The 12,501-nt window shown below is 49.5% G+C and overlaps 1 protein-coding gene across 1 annotated transcript in view; it reads left to right on the top strand.

The window, feature by feature from the left end:
• Positions 1-12,501, top strand: part of LOC146182509 (ephrin-B3-like) — a 301,828-nt gene that overhangs the window by 169,545 nt on the left and 119,782 nt on the right. The gene's annotated exons all lie outside the window — the stretch shown is intronic.

The following is a 12,501-nucleotide window of genomic DNA, read 5'->3' as shown; positions in this document are numbered from 1 at the left end:
TAGCGCTGCAAGGCTGCGAGCACAGACTATAGGGGGCAGGCACGATGCTTCCGTAATTGAAAAGACATGTCTGGCTGACCATGCGCTGTTGTCGTGCATCGTGGAAAAGTGCTCGGATCGAAATGCAGAAGCAGAAACAAGGGACAGAAGTAGCAACGGAGAACCGGTTTCTTCTCGTTTATGATTATTTTTTGTCTGGTTAAAAGCTCCCAGTGGAAGGCGTCATCCAGCGGCTGAGTGGAAGTAGTCGGTCGCACACGGTTTCCATTCTAGTTTGATCATGTTGAGTTACGCGTGCATGTTTGTTCTTTTGGCTCATGCGTGTTCCTTCGGTTCTTGAAATTTGCATTTCTCCCCCAGCCCAGTCGTGCCGCTCTTTTAGTCTGTCTCGAATCGCTCCTAACTGCGCATGGCGTTGTCTATTTATTCATTTACTTTTAATCCCAATGCTTCGTTCTCATTTCAAACTTACACCTCGGCCACCGACTGTAAGCTTTCGAAGAGCAATCGCTGCACTTTGAAGTGTAATTGATTTTTTTTTTATTCGCTTTAATCTCTTCGTGCAGATGTAACTTAATTCGTCGCGACAATCCTGCATCGCAACCCATCGCTCGGAATTCTTCCGGCATATACGCTTCCTCGGTTGTTGTTTGCGTCTCAAAGCCATTATCACCTCTTTTGCATTTCGATTCCCTCCCCCGCCCCTTTCCTAACAACCACGCGTCCTGCATCCCTTCTTCGCATTTTTTCTATCGTTCCTTTTCGCAAGGACCCGTTTCACCGGCCTGCAGATTTATCCGAGTGCCCGTCCGCATTTCTCACTTCGAGAGCAGCAACATTTTTATTTTTTCCACGTTGTTAACCAGTGTTCGGCTCTAAACCTCGTCACCCCCCCCCCCCCCTCCACACACACACACACACACACACACACACACACACACACACACACACACACACACACACACACACACACACACACACACACACACACACACACACACACACACACACACACACACACACATCGCTCGGTTGTCGCTTGGCGCAGCAAAGGCGCACGTTGTAATTTCATTACGGGATGCACAAGCGGATGGCGCGCGCGGGGTGCTTGAAGCTTCGCGGCGACGAGCCGATTTGTCACGAATCTGACACTCCTTTTTCTTTCTCCTCCCGACAGAGAAACCTCTCGTTCAACCCCCTTCCTCACTTAATCTTCCGCGTCCCCTCTTTCGGCGCTTTATTTTTCATTCTTTGTTTCCACCTCGAACCGACGAGGCTTCAACTCGGCCTCGGCGCTTATTTGCGCACTTCTTGTTTTACCACCGCAATAACGAACGCGGTGGCGTCGTCCTTCTCGTGTCGCAAATTTAGATAGACAGAGGTGGGTGGAAAGAAGGAATCAGAACACACCGAGGACAACAAGCCGGGCAAGAGAGAGAGAGAGATGTAGATGGAGGTAGGGAAACGAAGCCTGAAGAGTCGGAAAGTATTTTTTTATCGGTTAGTTCTTCGAGCTTAGGTTTGGATCTCATTTCGTGTCGGGCCTAGTGGCCTCTTATTCTTTTCTTTTTTCTTTAATTTCTTTCTCTTTCCATTGTTTCTTCTCGCGGAAAAGCGCTTAGCTAGTAAGGAGATACGTCAGGCATTCCTCTCTCTCTCTCTCTCTATCTGGGCGCTACACTACTCGGGTGCCGCGCACTTGTCGGGCCCGGTCTGCCGGAGAAGCAGCAAGACAACGTCAACCCTGTCACACTGTCGTTGGAGAGCGTTGATCTTGATGTTTTTATTGTTGTTGTGCCCCTGTTCCTTCTCGAACAACAAAAGCGACGACGACGCGTGGTTTCTCCCGCGAGCGTTTTTCATTGTTTCGTTGTTGAATGAGTTGCGCGAAGCAGGAGTGGCATCTCTGCACGCGGCCAGTGGAGGACTTGTTTCGTTTTCATTCAAGTCCCGGGATTCTGGGAGCGAATCTTCTTCTGCGGTGAGGAGCAGCAACAGTGCTCCTGTATACATTACGCTTCCGCGCCCGGGCCTCTCGGCACGACCCTAGTAATTCTGTTGTTTTCGAGGGCCCAGCTATTGTTTCTTTAATTAAAATAATCCACGCTTGCGGTAACAGACTTCTCGTTTTCGTCAGTGTTTTTCTCTCTCTCTTTTTTTTTTTTTTTTTTTTTTTTAATGGCTCGGAGAGTTATCTAAGCGTGGAGTGGGTTCTCTTTTGACGACTCTGGTCTCGCGGACTGATCGTGTTCAAGATGCTACGAAGCTTTTGCTTCTTTGTGATGCAAAGGCACCGCAAAAGGAAACAGCCCTCTTATTACCGCAACACCCTCTACAACACAACCTCAGCAGTGGTACTTTTTTTTTATAGTCCGGGGCTACTCCTTTAATTAAAACAATCCACTCTCATTTTGAGCTGACTTGAGGGCAAAAATGAGAACGAGTGTGCGCGTATATTATACAGGGCGTAGTTGCAAAGTTTCGCGTCCGCTCTGGTCTTGGTTAACAAGAGCGGGTATGGTTCTAGAGTTATGCCCTCTGTGCGTTCTGACCTTCCTCGGTTTTTAATAATGAGGCGACGACGTGTCGCGTCGAGAAGGTTTCCTTTTCACGTTTTCCAGTGTTTCGTACCAGATGTCCTCCGCTTGAAGTCTCGCTTTGTTCTCTGCAGGTTTCTTTTTTCGTTTAATTGTCACGTTTTCGTTCTTGACGCTCTTGTTCCATGATCGGGGTCTCGTTATTAAAATTCCTACTCGACGTACGGCTCACGGTTTTTCTTCTCTCTTTTTTTTTTTTTTTCCTCGGTCCGAGACGCAGCTGGGAGCAAAACTGGCATTTGTTTGTTGATGACGTTTACCACGTTTGCTTGCACGTTCGAGTAACTACAGAGAGCGGCGAACCACTGTTCCGTAACAAGGCGGACAGCCGGGGGAAGAAAAAAAGAAAGCCCTGATCGTTTTTCTCTTTCTCTGAAGTGGTGAATAAGGAGGTATGAGTGTACTTGTTTTATTTTTACTTTTAGTGTCCGCTTCCACTCATACCTCATTTTCGTGTCAAAAAACAGTCGAAGTGCACCTATAGCTTTCGGAGTCGCAGTTTCTCCCTTTGTCTTTTTTTTTCTCTTCGTTTTACTCGTGATTATGTAACGTTTGAAGCACGTCCTTGCTCTTGCGTCTCGCCACCAACGGGGAAAAAGGACAAATAAGAAACTATAGCTGGCAGAATATCAGTGATAACAATAAAGAAAAGATGTTTGTACATTCCGGGCTTTGAAAGAACGGAGCATGTGCGTGCGGGTTTAAGTGCTCGCGGAAGCATCCCTCGGTCCACGCGCAGCGGGAATGGCCTGCTCCCAATTAAAACTGACCCGAGAACCGCAAACAAATGGAGTCGTTGTTACGCCGACTCACTCCCACGTTTGTCTGTCTCGCCTTTGTTCCGTAATATTTTTAGCCCTTTTTGTTTTTCCGCAGTGGTAATTAGAGCGCTGCATTTTGTGCAGACGAGCGCCGCGGTGGTTTGTGTTTCGCCTCGGCGCTTTGCACTGAACCTAGTGTGATTTTCTTTTTTATTATTACCGCTATTCGTGTGATTTTTCTTTTCTTCGGCGACTCCGACGCGCTTGTTGCTACGTGTGGGGGTGACTGTAAAAATGAACTCTCTACTGCTGGCGTAACAGATAGAGAGTGTTTAGTGAATGGACAGGCAGACAGGTCGGCCGGAAAGTCGAGCATCTGGCCTGAGGAAGGCGAGAGCAGAAGAGAAAGGAACTTGACCGGTGCCGATGCGGCGTTTTCTTCTTGATAAATGGAGCACTAGCCTTTCGAAAATACTGTGCTCATTGAACGTGTTTCGGAGATGCCCTCTACGTCCGAGCCGCAGGAGGGGTCTTTGTTGGCAAACCGGCATGGAACACAGGTTTGTAGATTGTTAACAGCAACAACAACGTAATATCAGGTCGGATCATGCTCGTCCAGCGAAGTGCCTCTCCGAGGTTGTGGCTTTTTCAGCTCTCTTATTCCCTCTACCTCCTGCTTTTCACTAGGGGAAATAGGGATCCGCTTTTGGAAGATTCGCTAGGTTTCATGTTTTGTACCATTTCATTATAGCACTGTCAGCGGTTAACAGGTACACACTCCGTTCCCACGCGACTTCGTGTTGTTCCTGTCCCCCTGCTTTAGAATCACTCTGCCGTCATTTGGCACTGTCACGCTGTTTTGCAACGTTTCATTGATCTCAAAACTGCGTCTCTCCGCTGAGGCAACGAGGGCGTTGTTTTGTTGGGTACGGAGCCCTGTAGGCGGAAATTTCCGCATGCACTACTCGATCGGGGCAGTGAAGGGGGAGGGAGTGCTTTGCCTGTACGGGAGTCCCAGCGTTTCCGCGCGGCCGTAATCTCCGGCAGCCGTGTCAGCTGACGAATTCAATTAACGGGCCCCGAGAATGGCCTTCCCTAATTGCGTCCGTCGACCCGCCGCGACGCGCTCTTTCTTTCCCACATTGCTTCCTTATCTCCTCGTCTGCTCCCCTCGCCAGCTCCACTCTGCGACCAACAATCCCTTCACCTCGTACCTTCCCACCCTCCGTTCTTCCCCAATCTTTCAGTCAGTCCCACTTGTCTTCTCTTTGAGCCCCCTCCCTCACCCTCACCCCTCTTCTCTTTCTTTCTTTTTTCACTGTAGTCGTGTCGTGTTGTCCTGCGTCGCAGGTGTCCTTGGGCCAGTCTAGCCGGATTCTTGGTCAGCACCACCTTCCGCTTTACGTGACTTCGCTTATACCTATACCTATATGCCTGTACTGGACCTTTTGTTTGTTACATACCTTCGCTCGTTTGGACCTTTTCGTTACAACCCCCCCCCCCCCCCCTTTTCTTTTGCACTGCATTTTAACGACTCTGTGTTTAGCTCTTCGCTAGACAACGTCCGTCTTTTTCTATTTCTGGCGCCGTCCCTCTGATTGTTCTTTTTTTTTTTTCCTGTCCTCATCTTTCCTCTGAGCGTTCGGTGTGACCTGCATTTGCGCCTCGCCATAAATCACAACGTTGTCCACGTCGCGCGAAAAAAAAAAAAAATACAGTGGAGGAAATCTGGAGGTTTTAGCTCGTAGAGGCGTTTCAGAGAGACGTATACTTCATTCGCCGGGCTTCCATTTGTCATCGTTTTCACGCCGCCCACGCGAAGGCGAGCCTCTCTGGCGGCTTCCTTTCCTTACTTTTTCCCTACACGAATCAAGCTGTGTGTTGGGGTGCCTGCACTGTTGTGTACTGCGCCGACATGCGCACAGTGCGCGGTGGGTCGCTTTTATTTTTGGCGCGTATTCACTGCACGCGCCGTGGGTCTCCCAGAATAGGCGAGTGAGTTGTACGGGGCAGTATTTGTTGCAGTCCTTTCGTGTACCTTCTCATTCTTCTCGCGATGCGCTCCTTGGGGGCCAGTTAGTTTCGACCAAAGCTGATTTAAAAACGTCTCTTTCGAATGCTGCACCGCTTGCATTTGGTTCGCGTCAAAGGTAGAGCCCGGGCGCTTAACGCGACTGCAACTGCGTTTCGTCGGTATGACTGTATTCGGTCTCTTCCCGCATATTGGCAGTAGAAATCCTTATTTTATTTTTTATTTTTTTTCGTCCCCTTTTTGGCTGTCGACATTATGACAAAAAGACAAAAAAATGCTGTGCATGGACGATCAGTGGCAGACATTTATTGATGATGTTAGGGGGGCCGTATATTATAATGGAGCATTAAATAAAAGGGGGTGGGGAAATGGGGGCGCCAAATTCGTTTCATCTCCTCTTGGGGACCGAACTCGCGGCATTACAAGGTGTTCCCCAATTTGTCCAAGCTTCCTCAGTCCTGAAAAACAAATGCCTTTTCGGGAAAAGGGGAGAGGAGGATGTGAACCAAGGCCGCTCGCCTCAGGGGGATCACAAGCTGGTATACCCGTTCGTCGGGGTCTCAATTTGTTATCGCCCCGAAGCCACCGGCGCGACAAAGTCGCACCGAGGGGCGAATCCCTACGCATAGTCAAGTCGGCGCCGGTTCCTGAAAGCTGTCATTCGGGAGTTTCCTTTTCCCCGTGCGTCGTCTTTTCAACGGGCGAGTTTTCAATGAGTACCTTCCCTAATGAAATGCTTCCTGACGACATTGTTAAAGCCGCGAGGCGATGTAGAGAGGCGTCGGGCAGCGGGGAAAGAAGGAGCTTGGCTCCCGGCAAAGAGGCAGAGGGGAATCCATTGTTGGCCGGCTCGGAGTTTAATCAGTTTCTCAACTCATTAACGCCCCTGACGCGCGCGGCTTTTGAAGAGCTGACGCCGGCGGCTCGGTGTGGCTTCGGTTGCCTCGGGTGTGTACTTGTGCCTGCACTCTGAAACGGAGTGTGGTACTGAAGCATGGGTGGTGTGTGGCACACTGTCGAAAGTGTAGTGCACCTTTTCCATTTATTCCCCTTCCCTCCTCCTCTACTCCCCTACCAGCCGCCCTCGAACTCCTGTTTTTATAACAAAGGTGTGCAGCACGCCTCTGATAGCGTCCGTTGGATGGCGCTGACGACGTCTGTGCATCTCACCTCTCTCTTTTTTAGCGACGCGGACACGCGTGTTGCGTTTGGCAGCCGGTTAATTGGTTTCTTCGTCTTGCTGATCCATTCGACGCGCTTTGTCAAGAGAACTAGAGGATCCGCCATACATATCCGCTTGCGGTGCCCCCCCCCCCAATCTCGCTATGTGCATCTGGCCTGTAGTCGTCTGTGGAAACAAGAAAAATAAAGTTGTTGATCCGCGTAGTTACAGACGTTTTCTGTAGTATACACACGTCGTGCATACCCTGCGGGCTCGATTACTAGCACTGCGTCGTTTTTTTTTTTTTCTTGTCGTGTAAAGTTTTCTGCCTTGAGGCGTTGCTTTGTTTTCGCTCAACTTACCGCGCTACAGGGTGTCAAATATCCTTCTCTTCCCGAACAAAATGACGCGATTGAATAGATACGCGTTCGGCATTAACGATTTTTCGCCTTGCGTGCTTCGACGTACGTGTGCGAGAAGAACTCGCATTGCTCTCCGACGCATTGCCAACGCTTACGTCAGCGCCTGGACTGCTGGCCTAAATTATCCTTGGCACAACACAGGTTACTAGTTTGGAGTGCAACGTATACCTCTCTCTCGGCGGTTCATTTGCAGGGGGGTATTTGAAAGGTGCACGCTCCCGGCGTCGGGCCTTCAGTGGAAGTCCCGTTAATGGGGACGCGTGTGCCTGTGGCGACATCCTCTCTCTGTACTTTGGGAATTTGGGGCGCTCCAATTATGCAGCTTGTTTGGATACGTGACGCACAATCTCATCTGCACCGTCCAATCAGTCGGCTATACCGTGTACCGTGCCTCTTGAGAATGAGACAATTCGGCCAAAACTATCTCTCTCTCTCCCTCCACGTCCCGATCGATTTCCCTCAACCACCATGACCGTCACTACGACGAATGCACAAACGCCGTTTGTGTACACGGCGCAACAAGAGTTTTCGCAACCACGCTGCGCTGTCTTCGGCAAGTTGATTCTTCCCCAATAAGGGATTGCAAATGCCTCGTGCCGCCATCTGCTCCCGCGGTTCCATTCTCCTTGCCTCCGAGCATCTTTATCCCCTTTCCCGTAACGCGCACCCCCCCCCCTCATCCCGCCATTTTCTCCCGCGCTTTCCCCAATTTTCCTCCCGAAAAAGTGCTCTGGTCTGTCCGTGCGCCGATTGAGAAGGGAACGCTCGCTCGTGCCGGCTCGCTCACAAGGAACCGCCGCTTCCTCATTACGGAAATACAACGGCGTGCCGGTTCTCAATTCGAGCGGCCGCGGTTTACTTTATATTTTATATATGTTTTCGGCTCTGGTCTGGACGGGCCCGTATAAGGCGTGTGTGCGTGCCTTTGGCGAGGTTTTTGGGCTCGGGGCCATCGCTAACGTGCTTCCCTCTCTCCGTGATACGGCTTTCATCCCGATTCGGGAGTGAGCAGGAAATGGGGGAGCGGGGAGGAAGAGGACAGAGAGACTCTCTTTTACTTCCTAGATATGCTCGTTCCTCCCCCCCCCCCACCCCCCCCCCCCCTCTCCTGACTTGACTTCACTTCTGGAGAACTGCCGCCGCCTATTTTGTGCGGTCTTGTCTTCGTCCGGCGCGTAAAACTGTGCAGCCTGTAGGAAACTGTAGGACATATCTTGTTGTCTTGCAATTTCCAGCGATTTGGCGATCACCACGTACCGTGTTTCTCCGCTCGCGTGTACGTACCCTCGAGGAGCTCGAAGCATCGGTTTCCCGCTGTAGGTAGGGATGACGGAGCTTTTGGGGGGGGGGGGTCTCCTTTGATATTCCTAGTTGTGCAAAATTTTAGGATGAACTTTACGGACATTAAGGGCTTTAGGCATTCCGTATGAGCCGCACTGCGTGGCGGATGGGCAGCCAATCCGCTGGCTTGACAGCTTTTGAAGTGAAATGTAAGTATACAATATCTGTGCACACTATGCACACTATTTGTATCAATACTATTATACCATACCATACCATACCATACCATACCATACCAATCAAATATATACCTAACCCTGCCTACCCTTTCTTGCCCTAACCTAGCTGATTTGGTCTCGTCGGACGTACGTAGTTGACCCAATCATATTTAGTCTAACATTGCGTTTAAGTTCGGACACTGTGCATTCTTATATTGCTCGCGCGGGCCTGCGGGCCTAGTACCGCCGTCGCGGCTTCCGCAGCGTTGCATTGATTTAGTGAAATAGAGTGAATGTCGACAATCTCAGCTCGCGAAGGCGAAACGGCGCCGCAGTTTCGAATAGCCGAATTCGCGAGCCTAAGCTAATTGATGACGACGGAGGAACTGCTCTGTCTCCCTGTGGCTGCTCTCCTCTTCCCTTTTCAAGCTGCGCGTCCCTCCGTTCGCTGTGCGTGCACGCGGGCGGCGTTCGTTGTCGCCGTCCTCTGTCGACAGTGGCGACCTCTTTTTAGCGTTCGGATTCTGCCATGCTCATGCTGCGTCAGTCGCGAAGCTTCGGCTGATATATATATATATATATATATATATATATATATATATATATATATATATATATATATATATATATATATATATATATATATAGGGTTCCTTGAGGTAGGGTTCCAGGACATATATATATATATATATATAGAGAGAGAGAGAGAGGACTAGGCGTTAGAACGCGTTTGTCTCCGCAATTTGATTCTGCTGACAAAGCCGCTTATTGTAACTGGACTTCGGCTCACTTGTTTCACAATAGGATGAAAGAGAGTACTTATAGTATTTACGTTTTTCCCATATGTCATCGTGCGGAAAGGATGTTTTTTTAATGACAGCCAGTAAGATCGTTCTCTGTGTGTCTTTTTCTTTTTGAGCAAACTGAAAGAAGACTTTAATAATCGAACTCGGTCATCTTATTCGACCTTATTCACGTTATCGAACATTTGGCGCTTCGGTAGAATGTACGTGCAGGCATTGTAGGTTCTTCGACCTTTTTATTTTTATATCGGCGTAGAGCAATATGTTCTTGATTACTCTGACTTATTTTCTTTTTTTGTCGTGCATATGAACGCGAGCTGCCCTCAAGCTTCCCCTTTCACATTAAATGTTCTCCCTCTCCATCTATTATCAACATTTTATTTCCGATCCGGCTTGTGTGTCAGGGCACTGGAGAGCTTCGCATCATGCGGCTAGCAACAGGACACCGCGCCAGTCGCAGAGACAAGCTCCCTGTCTCTTCCCTTGACCTTCCCACTTTCCGTGCCTCGTTCATCGCTGGCTCGTCGTCGTCGCAGCTAACCATTAGTTCCGGCGCTTGTTAGGCTCTTCTCCCCGGAGAGATTGAGCTGGCTTCCATTCCTTCCTCGCGAGAGCGTTCTCCCTAGATTGGACGGCGGCGGAACGGAGCCGTGCGCTGTGCTTCGTAGTGACCGGGGCAGCGGGGGACTAGATGGGGATAGACGGATGGAAACGGGAAAGCTACGCTGGCTCTCCGCGTTGTTCCCGCCGCGTAGTATCTTCCTAGCCCCGCGCTCCCTGCCTTCCCTACACGCCCTACCCGACCCGTGCTCTGTGAGGGCCTTGCGGGGACCAGCGCTTGGCGACCGGACTGGACCAGGCGATCCCTGGGCTCGCGCTGAAATTGCGGTGGTTGCGCTGTCTCTCCCACTCTTCCCTTGCGTGAAAGAATGCGCCTTTCCGCGAAAGGAGTACGATTTTCTGGAAGCACGTGTCTGCGAGCGGTGCGTATACTGGCTGGTCAAGGCTTCGCTCTTCACGTCAGAGGAGTAAGTCAGACTAACAAGCTTTTTCATCACCCATCATTCGTTCCCACTTTGTCGGAGGCGAGGATGACGATGATTCGTCATCTTGTGCAAAGCCCGGGTTTGTCACCGCGGGTCGTTTCCTTTACCTAGCCTTGAGTCCGAGATTAGTGGTCTACACTCTTTTATACACTTTTATTTTCTCGTTATCTTTGGACACAAAACGTTCGCTTGCGTGTTTTTCTTTTCACTGGCAGTTGTGTTTGAACGTTGGTTTCTGTCAGTTTTACGATAATTACATTCATTTTATTAGGGATTGGTATCTCAACACGTTAAAAGTGACCTGCAATCGGTGCACTATCCCTCGGTCGTGTTTGTCCTTGCGCAGTTCGTGAAGCAGCGAAGACTGCTCGGTTGCTGTTGAGCTCCACGCTTGGTTTCAAATGGAGCAGCTTCACACGCGATAGCTTTCTAGTTCAGATTAAGGCGTCACTACTCAACGTGTAGGGGTGTTCCTACTGCATATTGCATTTCTCATGTGCTGAATGGTGCGTCATATATAAATAGCCGCCCTTTCTTACTGATTGGTAAAAGTTTGTTTGGTAGCCTGACGACAGGCTGGCTTCCTGGACATTTTATCCTGCTTCATTATGTATAAACGCAAATCTTCCATTAGTTCTTTCTTCTAGCAGCTTTTCAAACTGCTCAATTTCTTCCGCACTTCATTCGAAACTTGATTTATAAATTTTAAAGTCCCGCGCTTCATTTGCATATTCGTTGCTTCAGCTTGCGCCGGTATAGAAAATCACGAATCCCCCAAATACGGCCGACCGTCGTTTGACCTTGGCTTTTCTCGTTCAACCTCTGTACAGATAATTTAAAACTATAGTTAGTTGAAAAAAAAAAAAAACTGTGAAAGGGGGCGCAACACACGGCGCTTCCTTTCTTCCTAAACATGGAGCATTTGCGATGCAAGGCATGGCGCGCCCGTCTCCGATACTGCTTTCCCATTTTTCCAGTTTTCTTTCTTTTTTTTTCTCCCGTCCACGCCTAGGATTCCACTTCTTTGGTCCCTCCGGTTGCATCAGTCCCTTATCGCGCAGAGTGCTGTCGTCCGGGTTTAGCGTGTTTGCTCAAAATGGAGCTGTTCTCCCTGAAAAAAAAAAAAAGGGTTTGGGGAGCTGAGCGCGCGGGAGGGGAAGAAGGGGAGGTGAAAGAAAAGAGCAGAGGACAAGCTCCGACGTTGCCCGAAAAAGGGGAACAAGAAAAGGCGAATGATTCCCTCAAAGGGACAGCGCTTCCCCTCCTTCCTCCCTAGCTTTTTGTGTCTGTCCCGCCCTTTTGTTTTTAACCCGCGATGAGCACACAAATATCGAGAGACGGCGGACAAATGAGCTAGAGCTCTGGCTGTGTGTTGTCAGAGGCGGACGGCGGTTGTTTTGAAAATGTTGGCAGTTTCTCTGGGGATGAAGAGGGGAAAAAGAGGAAGGAGGAGAAGGGAAACATGCACACAATGTACCCGTGTGTGTGTGTGTGGGTGTGTTTGTGTAAAGAAAGGGGAAAAACTGAATCGCGGTAATCGCTTGTAAATGAGCCGGACCTCGATCAGTTGTTCTCTCGCCGGCTTTTCGAAGTCTGTTTACAAGCGCCGTATATAACACTGGACTTCGCTTGCAAAGTTGGGGGCCGCTGGCTTCATTTGTTTGTGCTCTGTCCGCTGCGCGGGTTGAAGGGAGCTCCCTGTTCCATGTCCTTTTACTGAAGTCTTCTTCGTCGCTTTTCGTGCCCGGGTGCATCCCTTTCGCAATACATTCCGAGCTGTGCCGCAATTTCCATTGGCACCCTTAGATCTTTCTTTGTTTATATATGTACTTTAGGAAGCGCGGTGTTTCGAAAGAGACTGCCATTTCTCGCGGACATTTAAATGCATCTAAATTTTGCGAATGTGATTTAGTAAACGCGTACCGTACGCTCCAGCGTAAGTGGTGAAAGAGAGTTAATGCATTATGTTAGTTCAGTCTAGAAAAGTTGGATTTGTTAAACCTCCGTAGTAACTCGGTATTATACGCATGGACAGGAAGTGTCGTAATTTTCGATTTACAAGGCAAGGATGTGACTGGGAACGCTCACCACGCTTGAGACATCGCTACTGGTTTTCTCCTTCTTCATCCTTTTAGAGCTAGAGCTCTGATTGCAACATTTCCTGTCCTGAACAGATTGT

The sequence above is a fragment of the Amblyomma maculatum genome, chromosome 8 (assembly GCF_055883805.1).
Source record: "Amblyomma maculatum isolate TAMU_Amacu chromosome 8, ASM5588380v1, whole genome shotgun sequence".
Taxonomy (NCBI): domain Eukaryota; kingdom Metazoa; phylum Arthropoda; class Arachnida; order Ixodida; family Ixodidae; genus Amblyomma; species Amblyomma maculatum.
The sequence above is the reverse complement of the archived record's forward strand: the minus strand, read 5'-3'. Positions and strand labels throughout refer to the sequence as shown.